This window comes from Prinia subflava (genome assembly GCF_021018805.1).
Source record: "Prinia subflava isolate CZ2003 ecotype Zambia chromosome W unlocalized genomic scaffold, Cam_Psub_1.2 scaffold_50_NEW, whole genome shotgun sequence".
Lineage (NCBI taxonomy): Eukaryota > Metazoa > Chordata > Aves > Passeriformes > Cisticolidae > Prinia > Prinia subflava.
In genome coordinates, this window is record NW_026960617.1 from 729,944 (window position 1) to 754,738 (window position 24,795).

The 24,795-nt window shown below is 43.4% G+C and overlaps 1 long non-coding RNA gene across 1 annotated transcript; it reads left to right on the forward strand.

The window, feature by feature from the left end:
• The first annotated feature begins 21,632 nt into the window (after nt 1-21,632).
• Nucleotides 21,633-22,876, forward strand: LOC134565268 (uncharacterized). The gene is made up of 2 exons (XR_010083847.1): nt 21,633-21,814; nt 22,088-22,876. It is a non-coding gene; the product is annotated as an uncharacterized LOC134565268 (long non-coding RNA).
• Nucleotides 22,877-24,795: the final 1,919 nt, after the last annotated feature.

Here is a 24,795-nt window from a genome sequence, read left to right on the forward strand (position 1 = left end):
TTCTTCCCAGTGGCTAGTATGGGGCTGTGTTTTGGATTTGTGCTGATCACAGTGTTGATGATGTAGAGATGTTTTCGTTATTGCTGAGCAGGGCTTAGGCAGAACCAAGTCATTTTCTGTTCCTCGTATGGCCATGCTGGGGAGGAGGCTGGGCATGCATGGGAGGTTGGGAGGAGACACAGCCAGGACAACTGACCCCAAGTGACCAAAGGAATATTCCAGACCAAATGGCATCATGCTCAGAATATAAAGTTGAGGGAAGGTGGAAGGGGGGGGGACACATTTGGAGTGATGGCATTTGTCTTCCCAAGTAACCACTGCCTGTGATGGGGCTCTGCTCTCCTGGAGGTGACTGAATACCTGCCTGTCCATGGTGATGCCGAATTGATTTTTTTTCCTTTTTTCTTTTATATATTCTCTGTATTCTTTACACATGTATTTGTAGCTCTGTAGCTTATAATTGGATTTGTAGCTGAACTCCAGTACTTTTCCTTACCCTATGAGATAAGCAGAAAGACAAAACATTCCAAAGGTTCCAAGCTGGGGGTCCGAGGCTTCCATCCTATCTTGGTTATTCCTGGCAACCAAGGTTGAGACCAGTTATTTGAGACATATTTTCATAGAGTTTACTCCCTATCTAGAGGAGGGGGAATTCGAAAAAGAGGAACCGGGGGGTATTACCTCACCAACTATGCTTCTAACTGGGGATTCTTGTCAAATATGCTAATTTGCAAAACCTATAAAAACCTGGTTCCAGCCAGGGGGAGAGGCAGATAGACAAGGGGTCCCAGCTGCAGGGAAAGGCAGATTCCCATCCTGTCCAGCCCAGAGTCCCGTTCCCACACAGTGCTCCCTGCAGCGGCTGCCGGAACAACAAAGCTGCTGCCATAGAAGCAGCAGCTGCTGTGGCTGCACCCCCAAGCGGCAGAAGCACCCCCCAATCGGTTATACCTTACAAAGTTCTAGCAACGGCTCCCTGGCAGTGACTCTCTAGCAAAGCCCCATTCTCTCTAGTTGCAGGTAGGAGAAGGTGGATCAATCAATTGAGAAATCGATGATCCATACCATTGCCCCAAATCAGGGGATTTTTATCCATAAACCCTAAATGCATATTCATGTCCCTATCTATAAGTTGACCTATCAACTAAGAACACAATTCCAAAACATTCTTTCTACACCAAGCTAAACTTAATTTTGAAGGTACGTGAAACTACGAAAAACTGCGAAGGATGGTATCTAAACTTACGCATATAGCATATCTATTAACGTAAAAAGCTCTATCTTACACCATATCTATTAACATAAAAAGTATTATCTCATTCACGTAAAAATTGTGCCTGCTCTATCTAGCATTGTGATGTTCTACTTTGTTTTTGCTATGTCTAAAGCTAGGTTTTCAGGCCTCAGGACTTTGGGCCCTGTGCTGGCTGCCTGATTCTTAAGGCACTTAGAGTATACTTACTTAAAACTAAAGTCTAAACTTCTACTTCATTTTTACGTGGCTTAATATATTTTCGTTTCTCTAAAGGCTTCAGTTCAACCGCTGCATCTTTCTCTCTCCCTGGGGAACCCAGGGGGGCATGCACTCCAACAGGGAAGCACTGAATTAATTCCTTATTTTGCTTTGCTTGAATGCATATCTTTTGCTTTCCTGATTAAACTTTCTTTGTCTCAACTCATGAGTTTTCTGACTTTTCCAGTTGTCTCCACCTTCACACTGTAGGGGAGTGATAGAGCAGCTGTGGGGCTTAGCTGTCTACCAGGTTTAAACCACAGCAGTTCTTTTTGTGACCAAACATGGGGCTCAAAGGGTTTGCGATAACCAGAGTGTATCAGAAGGAATTTATAATTAATATATCTGTTTAACAGTTATTGGTCATGACACTGATTTATCTTTTCTAGACATTGGTTTATCTGATCTATGCCATGCTCCCTTTTTTACTGTACATGTTAAAGACTGGTTTTGGCTTTTGAAATTTGCTGTGTTCTGTAGCAGGGGTGTTTTTGCCTGGGAGATTTATTATTAAAACATTGGCCTTGAGCTTAATGTGGTATTTGGATTCTTTACTGAAGTCTTAACTTTGGGAACCATCTCATGGAGACAATTAACAATTGCACTTTTTCCTCTGAGAGGTTTTGTTTTTGTGGAGGAAATACAGAATGGCACCTTCTCCATCTTCTGTGACCTTTTTTCCCTTGTTACAATAATCTTCAGTATCTTGAACATCCTTGAATAACCAAAATACCCCTATTGTTACTTCTTAGCAATATTATTTTGGATTTTTCTAAGGTTAGCCAAGTATTTAGGAATATCCCCCAGGCCCCAAGGCAGTGTGGCTATGGGTGGCAAAGTATGTGGGAGAATATGGGCAGGTAGTTAGAAAGGTTGTCACCTCCGATGGTCTGGGACTTCACGTTGGAAGCAGTGCAGGATCCGAATGAAGTGATAGAATGTTTGAAAAAGAGATGCCCTGGCATTCCAAAGAGGTGGAACTTACTGCACTGTGCTGGGCTCTGGCCTATACCGACCAAACACTGTTCAATACTATTCAGCACCCTCAGGGAGAAGATCCATCACTGGATCTTAAGACATACCAACAGACACTGTGGTTAAACCAGAAACCCAGACTGAACTATATCAGTTGCCCCTATCATCAATAAAAAAGAATGGAAGTGGAAGGCGACTTGCTTAGTAAGTGTTATAGGTTGACACAGTTTAGTTTTTTAGTTCAAGTGGAAACAGTTCCCTGTCAGGACCTTGGAATTGTTTTGAGATAGGCACCTATCAGAGTTAATTTTTAAATATTGACATATTGTTGGACCACTGAGGAAGCTAGATGCGACTTTGAGGAATACCTGTTATAAATGCCAGGACAAATTTATTGCCAAATTTAATAATTTGGTTTATTAAAATTCAAATCACAAAATTTGGAATTAAATTACAGAATTTTAAGCAATAAAAAACAAAACAATACGAAACCCTACAAACAGCGACACTTACTTGACAGAATTTCTCCTGGGAAAAATGAGCTAAGGGTGACCCAGAGACACGGAACTTGGCCGTCGGTGTCTCTAGCTGAGTTCACACCTTGCCCACCTAGAGGCTTAACTTAAATACTTTTAATTTCCCCCTCGGCAGCCTTTCTCCCATTGTTTTCACTAAGCACCGGCCATTAACTTTGTTTATACTAAATCCCGAAAGGGTCCCCTGGCCCATTCAAATGCTAATGTCTAGAGTTAGTCCTTGCTTTGAGTAATTTAACCATCATAGAAGTGTGTGATGATTCCTCTGCACGTAGCATTTGATCAGTGGGAGTCCCGGTGATTTTCGCTGCACGTAGGCAGGGGTAGGTTGGTCCGTGTTCATTGTCTCATCAGTGCCTCGTGTTCTCACCTTCTATTTTTGGACCAGGGAGATCAGGAGAGGTGCTTTACAGAAGTCCGTGAAACGTGCGGGTTGAGCAGACACACATACCTTTATACAATATATTACAGTTTCCAGTCTATAATTATTTATAGAACATGAATTAAATAACCCTATTTTCCACAATACCCATATAAAATTCTGAGTCCAAGTCTTCCCTCTCCTCCGACCACTCGAACAGGTAACATCGAGCCAGGCCATTCTCTTAAGATAGCCTAGGCCGGCCCTGCTGATCCCCTCCCCTTGAGGGGGAATCGGCCTAGGGCCTGGACGTGCCTCTGGGCCCCGGCCGGCCAGTGGGGGAAGTGGCCGGAGGCCTGGAGCCAGCCGAGCTGGGAGGGAGTGGCAGGAGCTGGGCCGAGCCCACCCCGATTTGCCACCAAGGGATGGTCAAGGTGTCCCCCCCACCTCCTCCGGTTACTCCCAGGCTAAGAGAGAAAGGCAGGGGAAAAAAGCACAGTCTCTTCAGAGCAGCTGATCACATGACCATCGCAGGCCTGGGCAGATTTAACCCTTTCTTGGCAAGGTGAATCTTTCAGAACTCCAACCCGTTCCCTGAGAGAGAGGAAAGAACACATAGAGAGACAGCATGATAAAAAGTCAGCGAAAGAACTGATAAAGATTATTACAAGGAGAGATTGAGGAAGTGGACATTTCTGACTAGATTTCTCTAGATGTAAACCATGGAAAATGGACTAACATATCCCTTGAAATCATGGGAAGATATGCATTTAGGGAGATGTGAAAATTTGTGTGTAAATTTTGAACAAAGGTGTGTGTGATGGACTAAGTGATATTGATCTTATGAGATGCTTGAACAGAGATAAAAATAAGTCCATTGTGCTGATGAAGAAGTGAGAAGATATATCTGTTCCCTGAGAAGAAGAATCCTTTGTTCCTTTGAGTTGTGCATCTTTAAAAGGTGACACCCTAATATGCAAAGGTCTAGGTCCGTGACCCATAAGCAGATTGGGAAACTGCTAATGGGAGGAGTCACAGAAGCAGGGTTTTTTACTGGGTGGCTGTTTCTTGTGGCAGTTAAAACCCACATGAGAACTGTTGTGTCATTAGAGAGATTCCATGAGACATCAAGAGACTCCTCTCCCAAAGTGATGAAAGACTATGTTTAAATGGTGGAACTTACTGAAAATCATAATTTTGTCTCTCTGTGTTGGTTGTGAGAAAGTGAACAGTTTGTAGGGAAGGGAGAAGGGTTTTGAAACGTTCAAAATTTCTTGGTTTTTTTAATTTCAATGTTTTTTTCTTTTTTTTTTCTTCTTTTAGTGTGTGTTAATAAATCTATCTTTGTAACCTTTAGGTTGGGCCTGTTTTGCCTTTTTCCTCCCAAAGGTCTATCTCACAGAAAGAAAAGAGTAAGCACAAAAACCATCACAAATTTGGTGCGCTGGCTGGGAAAAGTTAAAATTGGTGAACATGAAGCTACTACGGTGGTCTATCAGCTGTTTGCAGGCTCTGGGATGATGGTACAATATTTCAGAGATTACTAATTATCTAATTTCACATGTGTTGAAACAGGCTCCCTTGGTATCTGGGATTGCTGGTTTTATCCCCTTGGAAAGGCTTTGGCTCCTCCCACTGGGTGGAGCATCTCACAATGGAATGAAGTAACTTTATCAGTCATGTGAGAGGCCTTAAATGGCCCATTCACAGGTGACATCCCTCAGAGGAAGATGGGTGAAGGAAGAGATAAGAAGACACTGCCATATCTGGTGTTATCAGGTGTCCCATGAAGAGAAGGCATCCACCCTCTTTCCACCCCTAGAGTTACAAGAGATAAGGAACAATATCTCCCAACTGGCTTCAACAGATGAAAATAGAATACACATTTTTGGTTACATTTTTCAACCCAAGACAAGGAGTTAACACAAGGAGAGTAAGATCAGATTTTAGCCTCTTAGAAAGGGGAGGATTCCACAGGGATGGGGAATCACTGGTTAGTTGAAGGATTTTACAAAGGGAGCTTTGTTATTACTGGTAGTCGTTTTATTGCTTTGTATTATTCCATGCAATGTGGAGTTGGTGACTCTCTTGGCAAAAAATACAGTAAAGAGTTTGTCTGGTGCAAGGAAAAAGAAGGGGGAATTGTAGCAATGCACTTTTTATAACAGGCCATTCTGATGCACCAGCCAAACTGTTTGTGAGTAATCTTATCAAAACACCTGCAGTTTTGTTATTTGAACTCTCAGGAATTCATCAAGGTTACTGAGAAAAACAGGGCTAAAAATAAGAAGAGCCTGAGAGACTGATTACCAAGAATGCTAAACCTAGATAAAGGAGGCACAAAGAGATGATAGACACTTGACCAAATAGATATCTTGAGGGAGATGTGCCTGCCACATGAACAAAGGACTTAGCCAACCCAGAGATATGTGCCCACGTGGACTGTAGGCCTAGAATCTATAATTGGAATGTAATGTAAACAGTAAACAGCTTCTGGTGAAATCATATTGATTCGGCTATTCAGTTGCCCATTTTCCCCTGAGAGGGTACTTCAAGTAACCAAAAGGGTACTGGTGGTGATGCCTGGAAATAGAACACTGTCATGGGTTGGCGCTGGCCAAATGCCAGTGCACCCATGAATATATGTTTTTCCTAATGAACTACTGTGAGATGTGTTCAAGAACAGAGCAGAGCAGGCCTAAAACTTGAAATAGGAAAAAAACTTTATTAAACTACATAACAACAAAGAATAAAAAAGAAAAGAAAACCCAAACACCCAGAAACAGAAATGAAAACCTCACAGAACATTTCTTCTCCTCCCCCAATTTCCGTCCCTTGCATGCTCGAACAGTTAACACTTGCACATTACCCTCATCCGACTTGCTTAAACCAAAACCCTGGGTTCCCCAATCAAAGTCATCATCACTCAAAAAAACCCAATCTTCAATCCATCCAGGGACAGAGGAGTCAGTCTCGCACTGTTGCCATTTGATTAAAATAAACTGTATTTAGCTAGTAGAGAACCTTATAGTTGACATTAGTAGTAGTCATGCTAAGGCTTGGTAGGCCGCGTATAACCTGCAGATGAACTATTATAGTGAAATTTGTAATGTAAGCAGTGTAGCTAAGAGATAATCACTTATCTAAGGAATGTACCTTTTGGCAGGAACCTAAATGTCAAGAAGATAGTAGTACCAGGTGTTAGAATTAAGTAAGATTTTGTTACGATGAAGAAATCATGAAAGAAACATATAAAAACCCTGTAAAATTTCTGTGAGATGGGGCTCTGACTTTGGACGCTAGTCCCAGGCTCCCAGGGCCCTCAATAAAGCACCGCATAAACGACTTCGGTTGTTTGTGTTTTCTTCGGATCGGGCAACAGTTTTCTGGCGACCGCGGCAGGACTCTGGAGGTGGCTAGGGGCGGTTCGCGTTTCGATCCACTCCATGCCGGCACCGAGTGATTCTCGGGGAGTCATCGGTTCGTGCCCGACCCCTGCGCCTGGCGGACGACTGCGAAAGGTAAGCCCGAAGGTGCTTTATTTTTCTGGTTTGGGTGCCTGCCCATTAAGACGAGGCGACAATCCTCGCAGGGTTGGGCTAAGACGTCTGGTTGGTCTGGGAAGCCTAGGCGCCGGCTGTCAGACGCGGCGAAAGCTGCGCAGGTCCGGCACTTGCCCCTCGCGGCGTCGAGAAGCGGCAAGTTGGTATTGGTCTGGTATTTATTCTGGTATTTATTTTGCTGTGTGAGTGTGAGTATGTGGTATGATTGATTTGTTGAATTGTCAATATTGACTGGGGTTATTATTGTTTTGTACGCTGCTGCATATTTGTTGTTGTCGAGTTGTTGTACAGCTGTAGGTGAAACCGATTCAAAATGCCATTTAGAGCTCTTTAGTCTATGGTTCAGTTCTCTAAGGGTATACCCGAAAATACTCCGTTAGGATGTTTATTGAAGAGGTGGAAAAGTGAAGGGTTTTTCCAAGAGATGAGTAAGGACAAGATGATTGAATATTGTAATCATTGGTGGCCAGAATATGAGCGAGAGGGGCCGTCATGGCCAGAAAATGGTACTGTGGATTATGATACCCTGAATTCGCTAATGCAGTATTTGAAGGAAAACGAAAAATGGGATGAGGTACAGTATTTAGACTTGTTTTACTTACTGTGCAGTAAAAAGGAGTGGCAGACTGAATGTAGCATAATGGTATTGGAGATGAAAGAACCTGGGTGCGGGGGCTGTAAAGGGAAATCTAAATGTGTCCAGTGCTTAGCCTTAACCTCTCGACCAGAGGAGGATTTGTCTTTAATGGTGTCACCCAAAGCGCCTTCCGCCCCACCCTCCCCTGCTGCCTCGGCGTCCTCTGCTGTCTCACCCCCTTCTGCTGTCTCCCCCCTCCCTTCTGTTTCACCCTATTCCTCCCTGTATCCCGCGTTACCGGAGAGCAGTGCAGAGGAGGAAGAAGAGGAGGAGGAGGAGGTGGCAAATATAACAGTAATACCAGGGAATGCTAAGAGGGTTGTTGTGCGTCCCCCAACCCCTTCCCCCGTTTCTTCCCAAAATCGGGGAAACACCCCGCTTGCAGCACGAACTAGACAGGGACTAAAGAATCATGGGGAACCCCAGCTTATTGCTCCCTTAAGGGAAGCTATGGGACCTCAAGGAGAGAAGGTGCTTGTGAAAGTACCTTTCTCCCCAGGAGATCTGGTGATTTGGAAACAGTCAGCAGGGAGTTACCGTGAGAATCCTGAAAGAGTGGCACGGGTGGTTAAAATGATTATTAAAACACAGAATCCAGATTGGAACGATATGCAAGTTTTGTTAGACACCCTAATGGACTCCACAGAGAGGGAGATGGTGCTGCGGGCAATGAAAGAGCGTGCTCGGGAAATGGTCAGGCTGCATCCAGGCAGAAGAACTTTGGGAGACTTGGTGCCCAGTGATGATCCAGGGTGGGATCCGAATGGGAATGAGGGAAAGGAATCTATCAGAGAATATCAGGAGTTGTTAGTGGAAGGAATTAGGACTGGAATGCCCAAAACACTAAACTGGTCAAAATTGTATTCAGTTAGACAAGATAAGAATGAATCACCCTCGGCGTTTCTAGAACGACTTAAAGAAACAGCCAGACGTTTCACAGATTTTGAAATTGACAGTGAAGCAGGAAAGTTGCAGCTTGCCTTAATCTTTTTAGGTCAGACCCAGGAAGATATTCGTAAGAAACTGCAGAAATTAGAGGGACAAGATACTCGGGATTTGGATAAAATGCTGGAAATAGCTTGGAAAGTTTACAATAACAGAGAAAAAGAAGCTAACAAAAAGCAACAAGCGAGCCTGTTGGCAGTGCTGCAGCAAACGAATGCTGGTAGAGGAAGGGGTAGAGGTGGTTTCGGGCGGGGTCGAGGGCAAGGAAGGGCAGGATTTCAAAATATGGGAACAAGAGGAAGAGGGAAGGTTTCCCCAGGACTCCAACAAGGGGGGCTTGCCTCTAATCAATGTGCTTTCTGCCGACAAATAGGACATTGGAAAAATGAGTGCCCTGTGAAAACTGGGCTAGGAGGGTCATCTGGTAATTCAGGGGGGTTACCCAATGAATCCAGAAGGGGTCGCCCAAGCATTGGTGTTGAGCAACTATCAGAATCAAAGCTGACTAGAGGAAGGTCTGACGGTAGTGCTCGAAGTTGATGGGAAAAAGCAGGCATTTACAGTAGATACGGGCGCTACTCATTCTGTTCTGAATGAACGGTTAGGACCTCTGAGTGACACTACCATACAGGTAGTGGGGGCTACAGGACAAGTAGAAGAAAGACCCTTTTTGCAGCCTTCACATTTAAGATTTGGAGGAAAAGAATGGGATCACCAATTTTTATATATGCCTAACTCCCCTAAACATCTTTTCGGGAGAGATTTACTGTCATTTTTGAATGTCAAGATATCTTTTGATCAAGGTAGTGTGAAATTAGAATTCCCAGAAAAAGAGATTGCTAAGCTTTTTGTGATTAGAGAGGTAGACCCCTCTCCAATACCTAAAGAAATTGAAGATGCAGTAGTTCCCTGGGTATGGGAAACAGGAAATCCAGGACGGTCCAAGGCAGCGGAGCCGGTGGTGGTAGAACTAAAAGAAGGGGCAAAACCAGTCAGGGTAAAACAATATCCAATCAAATTGGAAGCAAGAAAAGGGGTAGCACCTTTGATCACTCAGTTCCTAGCCCAAGGAATTTTACAAGAAAGTGAGTCAGAATACAACACTCCAATTTTTCCAGTACAAAAACCAAATGGTAAGTATAGGTTAGTACAAGATTTGAGAGCTATTAATGAAATACTAAAGGACATTCACCCAGTGGTGGCTAACCCGTATACATTGTTAACATCTGTGTCAGAAAAATTTAAATGGTTTTCTGTGATTGATCTCAAAGATGCATTCTTCTGCATCCCTCTGGCATTGGAAAGCAGAATATATTTTGCATTTGAATGGGAGAGTCCCGACACTGGAAGAAAGAGACAGCTCACCTGGTCTTGGCTACCTCAAGGTTTCAAAAACAGTCCTACAATATTTGGAAATCAGCTGGCAAAGGAATTGGAAGTATGGAAGACAACGGAGGTAAGAGAATCTCCTTTCTCTTATGTGGTATTGCAGTATGTAGATGATATCTTTCTAGCAACAGAAGAACAAGAAATTTGCCTCAAGTTGACAATTGCACTGTTGAACATGCTAGGCCAAGCTGGCTACCGGGTATCAAAGGAGAAGGCCCAATTGGGGAAACAAAGTGTTATTTACCTGGGATGTGAAATTACACAGGGTCAGAGAAAATTAGGAATCAATCGAGTAGAAGCTATCTGTGCTATACCACAGCCGAGAAACCACCACGAACTGAGGTCCTTTTTAGGAATGGTAGGATGGTGCAGGCTGTGGATTTTGAACTTTGGGCTCTTAGCTAAGCCCTTATATGAGGCCCTGAAAGAACCGCAGCTACACTGGGACCGACAAAGGAAAAAGGCTTTTGAGGACTTAAAACAGGCCTTGAAGGAGGCCCCTGCGTTAGGCCTCCCAGATCTGAACAAGGATTTTCAGTTATATGTGAATGAAAGGCAAAAATTAGCACTTGGGGTACTGGCTCAGAGACTCGGATCTTGGAAACGCCCGGTGGGGTATTTCTCGAAGCAACTGGACCCAGTTAGTGCTGGATGGCCGTCATGCTTTCTGGCAGTTACGGCCACAGTGATCCTCATTCAGGAGGCCAGAAAATTGACTTTGGGGAGGAAAATAGAGGTATTTGTGCCTCACATGGTACTGGCAGTTTTGGAACAAAAGGGGGGTCACTGGCTTTAGTCCAGCAGGATGCTACAATACCAAGCAATCCTGAGAGAACAGGACGATGTGGAGCTGAAAATGACTAATCATGTTAACCCAGCAAAATTTCTCCGCAGTGAGCAGGAAGAAGGAGAACTGGCACATGATTGCATGGAAGTGATTGAACAGGTGCATGCTAGCAGAATCGATTTAAAGGACACCCCAATGGAAGACCCGGACTGGGAATTGTTTACTGATGGATCCAGTTTTGTGGAGAATGGAACCAGGTATGCAGGGTATGCTGTAACAACAGTAAAAACTGTGGTAGAGGCGAAAGCCTTGACTCCCGGAACCTCAGCCCAACGAGCAGAAATTATTGCATTAACAAGAGCTTTGGAATTAAGCAAGGAGAGAAAGGTAAACATATGGACTGACTCTAAATATGCTTTTGGAGTTGTACATATTCACGGAGCTTTGTGGAAAGAACGAGGGTTGTTGAACTCTCAAGGAGTTACTATCAAATATAAAACTGAAATTCTTGCTCTACTGGATGCGGTCCACCAACCTGTGAAGGTGGCTGTGATGCATGTTAGAGGACATCAGAAGGAAGATGGAAAAATTTACGAAGGGAACCGGATGGCAGACTGGACAGCTCGGGATGTAGCTAGAAAAGTATGGACTCAGATGGCCTTGATACCAATTAAGGTGAGCCCAGTAACCCCACATCTATTACAGGAACCAAAGTATTCTCCAGACAATGAAAAGCTGGCAGCATTGCTGCTAGCCCAAAAGAATGCAACCGGATGGTATGTAACAGGAATGGGACAAGTTGTAGTGCCTGCCAGAATCATGAAGGCAATCCTGGAAACAGAACATAATAAATGCCATTGGGGAGCAGAAGCATTGGTAAAATTTTTGAAAAGAGAGGTAATTTCTAACCAGATGTTAACATTGGCAAAACGAGTGAATGCCATGTGTCCAATTTGTTTAAAGAATAACCCAATAGTTCGGAAACAGATTCAGCTGGGGAAATTACAGATGGGACCAGAACCAGGAGATTACTGGCAAGTGGATTTTTCAGAGTTACCAAAAGCACAGAACTACAAGTATCTTTTAGTATATGTATGCACCTTTTCAGGCTGGCCTGAAGCCTTCCCTTGCTGAACAAATCAAGCAAAGGAAGTGGTCAAAACACTGTTGAGGGAAATCATTCCAAGATTTGGGGTGTCGTTAGGACTGTCATCAGATAGAGGCCCACATTTTATAGCAGGAATTGTACAAGAGGTGGCTAGGGTGCTAGACATATCCTGGAACTTACACACCCCATGGCGACCTCAATCTAGTGGCCAGGTAGAGCGGATGAATCAAACAATTAAAGGACAAATTAAGAAAATTTGCCAAGAGGCAAAAATACAGTGGCCACAGGCATTGCCGTTAGCATTGCTCAGAATCAGAATCAAACCCAGGGAGCGGGTGGGAGTTAGTCCATATGAAATTCTATATGGGAAACCATACCATGCTACTGTGTTAAAAGGGGATCTGCATGTGCAAGGTGATCAGACAATATTCAGTTATGTCATGTCATTAAATAAAATCCTTAACGCCTTAAGGGGAACCTTGCAGTGGAACCGACCTATGCCACTGGAGAATCCGGTGCATAACATTCAACCAGGAGACCAAGTGTACGTGAAAAATTGGTCCACCCACCCGTTGAAAGAAGCATGGGACGGCCCACATCAAGTGATTCTGACAACTTACACGGCAGTAAAGGTCGAAGGAATCGACTCATGGATCCATTACACTCGGGTCAAGAAAGTCCCTGTACAATGGGAGACTCAGTTAGTCTCTCCCACGCGGATGATCTTCCGTGGAAAGTAGTATTTTTAATTATATTGTTATTGGTATTGACGAAACCCATCCTTGTTAATGGTTCTGATTCTATTGTAGTTGCAGTTACCGAACCAGTGGTCGGTGTCATGGAAGGAATGGATGTGAACCTGACCTGTTTAATAACAAATAACCAGAAAACTGAAGCCCGGAATGTGCGAGCAACCTGGAAGAAAGGTGCTGATTATCCGGAAGCAAATGTTACTACAGTTTGGGATAAGGATGCACAAAAAGGAAACACCACATTACAGCTGAAGCGAGTCAGCCAAAAGGATATGGAAAGGTACATGTGTATTGTAAAATCCCAAGAAAGCTTTGATTATAAGCAAATTAAATTGAGAATAGTGCCCTGGAAGTTGTGGAAGGATGCTCCATCCCAGGAATCTGTAGAGATAAACCCCCCCTGGACTGGACAAGATATGTGGGATGAACTTCCTTTGAAGATGAGTTGCCCATTCATGTTAAAACAGAAATGTAATCAGACTTTGCAAGTCAAATGGTGGAAAGAAAACAAGCCAAAGTCATGGGATAGGATAGACCAAGGAATTAGCTGGTGGGAGAAATCTGGAAAAGGTATAGGATGGTTGAACATTAGTAACCCTCAAATTGGTCTTACTGAAGGAAAATACTCGTGTTTAGTGATATGTGGAATTGAGGCCAATTATGGAATAAGAATTGTAGAAGCTGGACAAGGAACCAGACCCCCTCACATAGTACCCCCAATAGGAAAGAAGCGTAGAGAGCTAAAAGATACAGAAGTAGCTGTACACCAAAGTCATGAACGAGAAAATTTGATAATAGGGCTGATTAGAGATTTTGGGATTGTGCAAAACGTATCCCGAATTACAGCATGCCTGCCACTTCCACAAGCGGCAGGGGAACCAATTCCATGGGGAATAATTCCCATTCCATTACCACCTGAGACGGCGGAAAACATATCTACTGTATGTCACATTGAAAGAAAAGAAAGAGAAATAGTGATTGTCAAAAAGAATGTATGGAACGCAGCACTGTATGCTGCTAGAGATGTAAAAGTTAGAACAAAGCAACCTTACCAGGAAGTTAAGTGTGAAAATATAAGCCAGCAACAAGTGATTTGGGATAATTGGAAAACAATATGGGGTCCGAGCTTACTAGAACACTACAGCTATATTGGAGCAGTGAGTTGGTGTATACAATGGACAGGGAGTAAAAATAAAACCCTGTTAGAAGTCTATAAGACAGAAACGTCTACAAGAGAAATTAAAGAAGCTAGAGAAAATTGGAACTGCACTAAAGTTATTACATGTGATACCCCTGAAAGTCAGATTAATCTAGCTCCTCTTAGGGTACTACTTAAGTGGGGATGTGAATGCAGGAGATTCAATCATACAATACTGGACAAAGTAAACTCACTTTGGAGTGACCGAATTAGGAGAGCTGTAAGCTGTAAGGACACTACAATTAAAAGTCCAGGAAACTTAGTTTGGGTAATGGGACATGGACAGTGGACCACACATATTCCTATAGATGGGCCTGTGACACAAATTACTCTAGGAATCCCCACTCTTTGTCCCCTATGGAAGCAATCAAAATTAAAATCCAACCAGAAGAAAAGAGAAGTAGATGCATTCACTGAGTTAGAAAATGAATGGCACAAACCTGATGGCGGAGTTAAATTTGGATGGGCTTTGGAATCACTATTTGTGCCTATAGCCACCTATAGGAACAGAGAGATGCTGTACAAGTTGCTAGGGCAGACTGAAAGATTAGCAGCAGCCACTAAAAAAGGATTCAAGGATATAAATTTGCAATTACAAGCCACATCCCAAATGACTTTGCAGAACAGGATGGCACTGGATATGCTCCTGCTGAAAGAGCATGGTGTATGTCAGTATCTAAAAACAAGAATTGATCATTGCTGCATCCATATTCCAAACATGACTATTGAAGTAGAAAAAGATATCTCTCAATTAGAAATCGTTGAATCCAAAACAAAAGATATTGAAAAGGAAGCACAACATAATTGGATCGGAGAAATTTTTGAATCTTTAGGGCTTCAGGTTTCTGGATGGGTTTCGTCTGTAATACAGTACATTTTGTTGATTGTAATTCTGTTATTAATTGTTTGGCTAGTATATAAGTGTGTTTTAGGAGTCATCAAGAAAGAAACGAAACGTACCAGAAGAGTGATGAAAGCCTTGACAAGAACCAACGAGATGCAACTGTCTCACTTGACTCCTCCGAAATATGAAGATGTTATTGGGCAAGAGAACTCAGCATTTGAAAGACCCGATGACAACTGAGAATTGAGCATCCTTGCAGAAGACTGAAGAATGCTCAAAAGGGGGGAGTTGTTGCCATTTGATTAAAATAAACTGTATTTAGCCAGTAGAGAACCTTATAGTTGACATTAGTAGTAGTCATGCTAAGGCTTGGTAGGCCGCGTATAACCTGCAGATGAACTATTATAGTGAAATTTGTAATGTAAGCAGTGTAGCTAAGAGATAATCACTTATCTAAGGAATGTACCTTTTGGCAGGAACCTAAATGTCAAGAAGATAGTAGTACCAGGTGTTAGAATTAAGTAAGATTTTGTTACGATGAAGAAATCATGAAAGAAACATATAAAAACCCTGTAAAATTTCTGTGAGATGGGGCTCTGACTTTGGACGCTAGTCCCAGGCTCCCAGGGCCCTCAATAAAGCACCGCATAAACGACTTCGGTTGTTTGTGTTTTCTTCGGATCGGGCAACAGCACCACAGACCCCCCCACAGGAAACACAGGTCCACCGTCCCATGTTCCCATGTCACCTATGGCACCACCCAGAGAAGTCTGCCAGGGTGACACCCTCCTTTCCATGTCCAGTGCTCTCACCACCATCCATGGTCCAAAACCGCATATAGGGCTCTTTTAAGGATGTTTGGCCCAGTACCAAAACCCAGCCACCTTCTCATATTGGACAGCAGTCCCCCCCACATTTACCCTGGGGCCGAGGGTTCCAAGAACAGGCCACAAAGTATTTGGTTTTGAGCCAAATGCATCCACCCAAATACAGTCTTATTTATGTTCAGGAGAATTCAGGGTCTGTCTATGGCTAACATTACGCAAGAGAAGTCCAGCCCAAAAGCCACTCCTCTTCATATCTGCCATCGAGGGGGTCCTTTTCATTGTCCTTTATCATCTCGGTCCCAGGCTCTCTCTCTCTGTTCTAAAAACACCAGCCATGAGAAACAATGTCTGGGAATAGTTTTCTTCTGCCTCAAAAAGAGTTAAAAGCTTCTGGCTCCCGGCAAGGCCACAGGCCCAGGCACTTGCAGGCTCCAGCAACTCCCACATGCAGCAGCTCTGCACCTTCTCCCTGGGGGAGGGAGAAGATAGGACGAGGGGGGGGACGGGGACGGGGGCATGGAAGGCACCTCCAAAGTTCTCCACCCCTCCATCCTGGATGGGGCTGGCTCAGGTCCAGTCCCATTCTCTCTCTCTCTCCCCCCCCCGGGCCACGGGCCTACCTAAGACCAGCCGCATGGTTCCCCCCCTCCTCCACCCAGCCTGGTAAGCTGGGCAGGGGAGAAGAGGCTCCTCTGCTGAAAGCGGAACCAGGAAGAGGAAGTCCCTCTGGGAGGCCTTGCTTTTAACCCCTTGTGTCCTCAGAGGCGTGTCCAATCCCTCAGTAGCCACTAAAGGTGCCAACATTCAAACCTGACCACTGATTGGTTTGACCTCATCTTCCTGAAAAACTCACTTCCCCTCAAACCAGGACAAACAAAATTTCCAAACAAGATTAAAATGGTAATATAAAAGCAAACCTTTACTTGAAAGCCTTCAGATACACAATATGGTGAAAAAACTGTGCTCAGAATTAGATTTTTACAATTTTATAAGATGAGGAAATTAGAATATCTAACCACTATTGTCCAATTGGAGGAGCTGTTGGTTAGGTAATCTCCCCCTTGGGTTCTGCCCCATTGGAGTTCTCCCCTCAGTCTCCTAAGCCTACTTTTATTATGTCTAGGATTACATGGTGCAAAATAAAATGTCCTCAGTAAAGTATCAGGCAAGACTAAACAAAATTTTAAGAATGCATCAATAAACATTTGTTCACTGTGGGAAAGAAAGCTGGAAAAGTACTAGAAGTTATACCTGGGCATTTAACAGTCTACAAAGATACAAATACATGAAGAATACGTAAAAACCTAAAAATCTTTAGGCATCAGTGGGCTTTCAGTACAGCTGCCTTGACTACAGAAAAGATTAAACAGATGTCTAGCTTGCCTAGCCTCTCAGAGGAACCTTCTGTTGTGGGGTTTCTGTGGGTTAAAGAACAGCAGGTGCCAATTGTTACCATGACAGTGCATTGGCAACAATATTGCACCAACCAAAACTTCCCGTTTCCCATCTATAAGCCGTTTTGTCAAATGGAGAGCCAAAGAGTGATCAACAAGACTCATTTACCCTTAAATAGTCCCATATGGCCGGTGGGAAAGTCTAATGGAGAATGGACTAAGTGAGCTATTGTAGCCTAAACAAAGTCACGCTGTCGCTGAGTGCTGTCATATCAGACATGCTAGAACTCTAATATGAACTGGAGTCAAAAGCAGCAATATAGTATGCAGCAATTGATATTGCTAACGCCTTTTTCTTGATCCCTTTGACATCAGAGTGCAGGCCACAGTTCACTTTCACTTGGAGAGGCATCCAGTACACCTGGAACCAAATACCCTGAGGTTGAAACACAGCCCCAGTATCTGCCATGGACTGATCAAGACTGCACTGGGAAAGGGTGAGGCTCCAGAAAATTTGCCATACATTGATGACATCATCATGTGAGGCATCACAATGGGTTAAGATTGAGAAAGGCAGAAGAATTATATGGATTCTTTCAAAAGCTGATTTTAATAAAAAAAAAAGGCACCTGCACAGAAGATCCAGTTTTAAGGAATAAAAAGTCAAGATGGGGGTCATCAAAACCCAATGGATGTGATCATTAACATAACATCTGTGTCTCCACCAATTAACAAAAAATAAACATAAATTTTCTTAGATGGTGTGGGTTTTTGGTGAATGCATATTCCAGGCTATAGTCCAATCTTAAGATCTCTCTATCATGTGACACAGAAGAATGATTCTGGATGGGGCTCCAAGCAACAAGACTTTGAACAAATCAAACAGGAGATAGTTCTATGAGGCAGCACTAGGGCCAGTTCAGACTGAACAAGATCATGGCTCCACCAGAAGCCTCTGGAAGAAAGCACCTGGAATGACTCAAGGTTGACCTCAAGGGGTTTGGAGTCAGGGGTATAGAGGATCCAAAGCCTGCTGCACTCTGACTGAAAAAGAAAATTAGCAGCATATGAAGCAGTTTGATCCACTTCAGAAGTAGTTGGTACTGAATCACAGCTACTTTTGGAACCTCAGTTGCCTGTACTGGATGTGCAAAGGGTGCCCTCTAAATGTTATGCAACTTATGCTACATAGATTGAGTTGCACTAATAACACAAAAGGCTTGAAAAGAAAACTCCAGGAATCTTGGTAGTGATCATGGACTGTCCATGTTGTGGTTTAACCCCAGCCAGTGACTAAGCACCACAGAGCCCTTCTTACTCCCCAACAGTGGGATGGGAGAAATAATCAAAAAGGTAAGTGAGAAAAGGGAGCATGGCACAGTTAAAATAAACCAGTGTTGAAACTTCTGGGGGTCCAAGCCTGGATGATCGAACCCCTTTCAGTTTCCTCAGGACTTTGCCCCAATGGTGACTTGATAGAGGCAGCCTTGATCCAATTGTCCAGAAATGGAATTTTAATAATGCAAAAATAACAAACAATAAGGTATACACCATATTTGGAGCAAACTGGAACAAGGCAGTAACAAGGGGCAAAAAGGCACGAGACCAAGGTCAGACAGGGGTATTTATACAGTCCGGTGTGGGGAGGAGTTAAGGCGGGGTCTGAGGGAAGGGTCCAATAGGGGAGAACGATTAAGAATATTAAAATTTCTGCACCAGAAATCAACCTATGGTAACACAAAGAACTAGGAAATTTCTAGCAACAATTTGCATACTTGAACTGTGGGAGCATGTGAGTAAGCCTCTTGCTTACTGTACTTAGAAAGGGATTTCCCAGGGCATTAGTCGAGGGTTTTCCTCTTCCCCAGGGAAACCACTCTCTACACAATGTTGAGAAGAGATAAGTCAATATCATGACCAGCATCTGTTAAAAATATATAGTAATTATAAATTCCTTCTTATATGCTCTAGTTACATCTGTTTTTATCTCAAACCCTTTGAGCCCCATGTTCAGCACCAAAAGGGACTATTGTGGTTTATGTCTGGTAGACAGCCACTGGATCACTCCCTGTGGAGGATCAGGCATAAGCATGTAAGCATGTTTTGTCTCAAACATTCTGACTGTTGTGACAAGAAAGTTGTGACTGGAAAAGACTATTATTGGTGAGGGAATTAAATGCAAAGAAAAATCTAAATATAAAAATACATATATCAGCAATGGAGCTAACACACTGATGCAGTGTAATAATGTTGAGCTTGGCTGGTATTGTTTTTCTCCTCTTGTCTCTCTCTTTCCCATGTGAGCTCTCTCCTAATTTTACTTCATTACAGATAATAGCTGCTTTCCGATTTGTCCCTAGGGCCTCTGCTAATTTTGTAACACACAAAACATGTCTCAAGTATTCCATGCATGTGATTGTTTTCAGTCACAATAAGCCATATACTCATACAGTGGATTTTCCCACCAAAATTCACAGCATCCTCAGCAAACACACAAATTAGCAGGGCCTTTAGGCCTAACAATCTCTTGTTCTGATCTTGGTCAGGATGTCAGGTGTTTGACACCGTTCCCACATCTCCCCCATTTTTTTTGTTTTTTGCACAAAGGGATCATGGCAATCTCAGCTAACACCTGGGCTTCATCTCCTCAGAGGCGGTCAATGTTTCTCCAGACAAGTCACAGAACTATAAACATGCAAAAGATTAAAAAACCTCCCACTGCCACAAAACCCCAAATGCATAAATTCAGTCACTCAGACCAGTGCTTGGGATTAAGACATTGTACACTATTGGACAACTCATTCCATACATTTTGTTCTGCCAGCTTTTGCACACTCGCCACCTATTTTAGGGATTGCACCAAATCTTGCACTTCGCGGTTAATGTTAGCAGCAAAGGCACCCTGTGAATAGGCTTATCATGTTCCCAGCTACAAGTGGCTTGATTCCAGTGAAGAGGAGTAACATACAACCCCTGATGCTGGTGTTCCCAATCGCAGTGAAGTTTTAGGCGAGTGTTTAAAGCTTCTTATCAATCTCCTAACCCTACTAGTGCTGCTTCTGATGCATCTAATTAGCTAATACTTGTTTAATAGTTGTTTGCGTGGCCATTTCTGCCATAGTTACCTAACACATCAGCAAGAGCACGAGCAGTTTGCACAGCTTTTGTAAGCACTGTCATTGCAATAGCAGCTGTAGCTGTTATTGCTATTGCAGACATAATAAAAGCTAGTAGCCAGCTGATGAATCTCTTTGATCAGTTCTTGGGTGTTTTAAGTAGTGTTGTCAATTTTCCTAATCCTGATTCCCCTTCCCGTTCTAGGGTCAAATTCACTAGAAGCCATAATTCTGCTTGTCTTTGGTTAGATACAGTAACAGATAAGTTTAACTGGGACACATTCTGATTAGTAATACAACTAAAATAATAGGGATCAGTGATAGTCATATTAAATGTGTGGTTCTCTACCTTGACCTTAACATCAGTTTCCACCATGAAGACATATAGATGCGTGCTGCAGTAATAAGCAAATGGGACTCAGTTTCGTCATGCAGAAGAAGCCAATTCTTTATTCATATAACTCATTTTTATAGAGTTTTCACAGACCTCGTGTGTAACCAAATTTCTTAGACATCATGGGCATAATGTGCTGTGGAATGAGATTTGAGCTATCCCAAACTGGGCCTCAGATTTGGGCCTGCTAGGCCTCAGCTTTTGGCCTGTGTAGAAGTAGATAAGCTTTGTGGCGCAGTTAGAAATTGGGTTAAGGTATGGGTATCAATAGAATAGAGCAAATAGAGTAAAGACACGGTAGCTGCCTTAAATTTTTATAGTTTACATATTTGTTCACGCTCACTGCCAATAGAAATGCACCTGTTACTGTAAACTATTCTTACTGTATAAAACCAGCCATTTCATGAATAAAGAGGATAACATATTATAACCATATTGGTCAGACCTGTGTTGCTCTGTCTCCAACCCCAAGTTCAGAGTCCCTATCTATACTCATGTGCAACTCTAATTTGCTACTAGTTTTCTTGACACTCAGTTCCTTGGTTAGTAACTGGCATTTTATCTTTCCATCAAATCTCTCTATTCTTGGATTGTTTACATATTTTCTTCACTGATTCTCATGGGACAGATCTATTGTTTATGTGATACAGTCTTGTGTGGTGGCCAGCATGTTATAAGCCCCACAAAGGTGTATCAAGCTCTGAGGGCTGATCTGCAACCTCCCATAAATGGCTTTAAAATAATTTGTGAGATGGCTGATCAGGTGTGCTTTGAAAAGCAAAATGTTTTAATTAAAGAGAAAATAACAAACAATACAAAACAATAACAAAAGCCATGCACAGGTGCAGGGAAGCCTCTTACACCTGGCTAAGGCACCCCAAAAAGCCTCGAGCACCTCTGTGCTCTTTCTTATGTACTTTAGGAGGGTTTTTTGGCTTGCTGCCCAATAGAAACAGCTACAGGTTTTGAGAAACACCCCAAAGATCCAGCTGGTGCCCCTGTGCTGGCACTGGGCTAATTACAGTGAAGGAAACACAGAAGTTTCTGGTGCTTTCCCCTTAAAAGTTCTGAGGTGAAACTGAAACCCTTTTCCTTATTTGGAAACATTTGCTTGGGTGTGGGGATACAATGCAACATTTATGCAGGTGCAAACTTTTTCTTACTAGAATAGGTTGTTGTGTTAACTGCCTTCATTATTATGATTTTTCCTTATTGTCATGGTTTGAAGGGAAGTGAGTTTTTTTGGAAGTAGTGGTCAAACCAATCGGTCCTTAGGTCTGAGTATTGGCACCTTTGTTGGCCACTAAGAGGTTGGACACGCCTCTGAGGACACGAGGGGTTAAAAGCCGGATTTCCCAGCAGGACTCTCTCTTTCCCTGCTCTGCTTTCGGAGAGGGAGCGTCTTCTCCTCTCCCCTGCCCAGGCCTGGCTAGGCCGGGTGGGGGAGGGGAGCAAGGTGGGCCTGGCTGAGCAAGGTGGGCCTCGGGGTGGGGAACAGGGAGCTGGAGTGGAGCTGGTCCAGCTTCCATCTAGAATGGAGGGGTGGAGGGAGAACTTTGGAGGTGCCTTCCGTCCCCCTCCCTGTCCCATCCCGTTCCCCCCCCCTTCCCCCCCCCCGGTCCCGTCTCTCTCCTCCCCCCCACAGAGAGAAGGTGCCGAGCTGGAGCTGCTTGTGAGAGCTGCAGTGCCTGTGATCGCCTGTGCCTGACCTTGGTGGTGGGAGATAAAAGCTTTTAACTCTTTCTAAGGCAGAAGAGAGTTATCCCTGGACGCTGAATTCTCATAGTTGGTGGTTTTAGAAGAGAGAGGACAGCCTGGGACCGAGAGGGTAATGTGAGATGAAAAGAAGCCCCTTCGATTGCCGGAATGAAGAGGAGTGGCCTATTAGGCCGGACTTTTCCCGCATAATGATAGCCATAGACGGACCCTGGACCCTCCTGACTATAAATAAGACTGTGTTTGGGTGGATGTTTTTGGCTCAAACCCAGAGACGTTCTGGCCTGCTTCTTGGAGCCCCCTGCCCCAGGGGTAAATGGGGGGGACCTGAGTCCCAAAATGAGAAGATGGCTGGTTTTTGGTACTTGGCCAAAACATCCTTAAAAAGAGCCCTGTTGCAGTTCAGGTCCATGGACGGCAGTGAGAGTGCTGGACATGGAAAGGAGGGTGTCACCCTGGCAGACTCTTCGAGGCAGTGCCATGGGTGACGTGGGAACACGGGATGGTGGACCTGTGTTTCCTGTGGGGGGGGGTCTGTGGTGCGAGAGAGACTCCTCTCGTCCTGGATGGAATGTGGATTGTCTGAATTTTAAAGGATGATGATTTGGATTAGGAACCCAGGGTTGTTGAGGGATTAAGCAAGTAGATGAAGGTAATGTGCTGGAGTCAACTGAGTGAGCATGTATGGGATGGAAATTGGGGGGAGGAGAAGCAGTGTTTTTGGGAGGTTTTCTCTTCTGCTTTTGGGTGGCTGGGTTTTTCTTTCCTTTTCTATTGTCCATTGTTATGTAGTATAATAAATTGTCTGTCTGTTTCAAGTATTAGGCCTGCTCTGCTCTGTTCTTGACCACATCTCACAGTAGTTCATTGGGTAAAATATACCCTCATGGGTGCATTGGCATTTTGTCTAATGTCAACCCATGACACTTATGGAAACTTACAAACTACTGCTAGCTTAGCTAGAGTAGCAGGGCCTGAACCATATTTTATAAGACCTTTCTTTTATAATATCTCTACCTGTCTGCAACAGATGTGTAGTACATATCATTACAGAATCCTTGTGCCAGGTGGTTAAGCTCAGTTGATATGCCTCATTTGTTTTTGTATAATAACCATGAGCTACATGTCAGCAGCCAAAAAGGAATTGCTAAGCCCCACATTTTGGTAAATCAAGATCCAGAATTGTTAAAAAATTTAGCTTGCAACACAGGGCCTGAAAGCCCTCCTTCTGACCACTTCAATGTTCCCTTTGTCACTTGCAAGAAATTTACTGGTTTTGAACTTTTTCTTAATAGGTGTCCTCTCGGTCTCCAGTCAATTATTTCCAGTAGGTTATATTGATGATCTTTTAACCTGGAGTAGGTAGTCTACATGACAGCCAATTGAGCTTTGACAGACTGATAGTAGTGCCTTGAGGAATTTTGCAAATGGGAAGATGAGCTGGTGCAGCCGATATAGTGTTACTCACCACCTTGCTACTATTAATACCTGATATAGACACAAAAGCAAGATTTGCCCAGTGTTTTCAGGTGTTCTCACTGTCTTGATAGTGTAAGTGAAACTTTCCTGTAAAATCAAGGCACCCCAAGATAGGTTTTCCAGCAATATAAATCAGGGGCAGCTCAGTGTAAAATGTTTTGGAACCATTCTTTTTCATCTATTCTTTATTTTCTTCCAAAGGTCCCCATGGTGGAAGCCAAAGATCTGTTCATTTTATATCATTACTTGCTATGAGCAGTTCAGCATCCCACCATGTAAGAGGTCTAAAAATGGGAGAGTCAACAGCATGAGCTCAATATACCTGTTCTGCAGTGACTAGAGGCATGATAAAAAGAAAACAGAATTAACTTTTATGGTACTGTTGCTAGCTATGTTTGCTAGGTAGGGCAGGAAGGTGTTCTCTGGGGTTGGTGCTGCTCCTACACTGTGCATCAGGATTTCAGTTCTTTGTTGTAGTCGCTTCAGCATCCTCCATGTTATTTCTGGGTTTGTCCGCTTGCTGCTGGCTGGTGTCATGTGGTGCCTCTTTCTCACTATTGAGAGTCTCTTCAGCTGGGGTATCAGGTTGTTGGACTGGTCTTTTCAGCTCATGGTATGGTTTTACCAGACAAGCAGGTAACCACTTTAGACCTGTTGACTATAGAACACATGCATACCCTTTCCCATAGGTTAGTAGATCAGCTGAGCCTTGCCGTTGCACACCAAGTTGTGGATCCTTATATAAAACTTCTGGAACCTTCAGAGCAGTGTCACTCTGATCTGCATTCAAAAAATTTAGTGTAAATACTGCATTATCTAAGTGTTCTTGAGGAGTCATATTCCCCCATTTTTTTGTTTTAATAACATGTGCTTCTTATTTTACCATGAATATTAAGGCAACACAAAAGTAGAATGATACATGGCAATAAAACAATAAGCTTATTATGGTCTAGGCTTTAGCACCAAGCAAAAATAAGCAAGGTAATACACATAATCATTACTACACGAGAGAAAGGACAGTAATTTAGAAAGATCACCAATTGCCTAAATACTTTACCATCATCCAGTGCCCGCAATCGCTGGGGACCCCCGTTTCAAAGCAAGGAGCCAGGGAACCCTTCCCAGCTAAGGTTTCAAAGTTTACACCAAAGACTTCGACAGAGTCTAGGCCTTGAGTGGGAGGGGTTTCCCTAACATATCCTGCAAACAGGCCCCTATTATTATCAGTTGGGAAAGTTTCTTAAAATGATACATTCCTTGC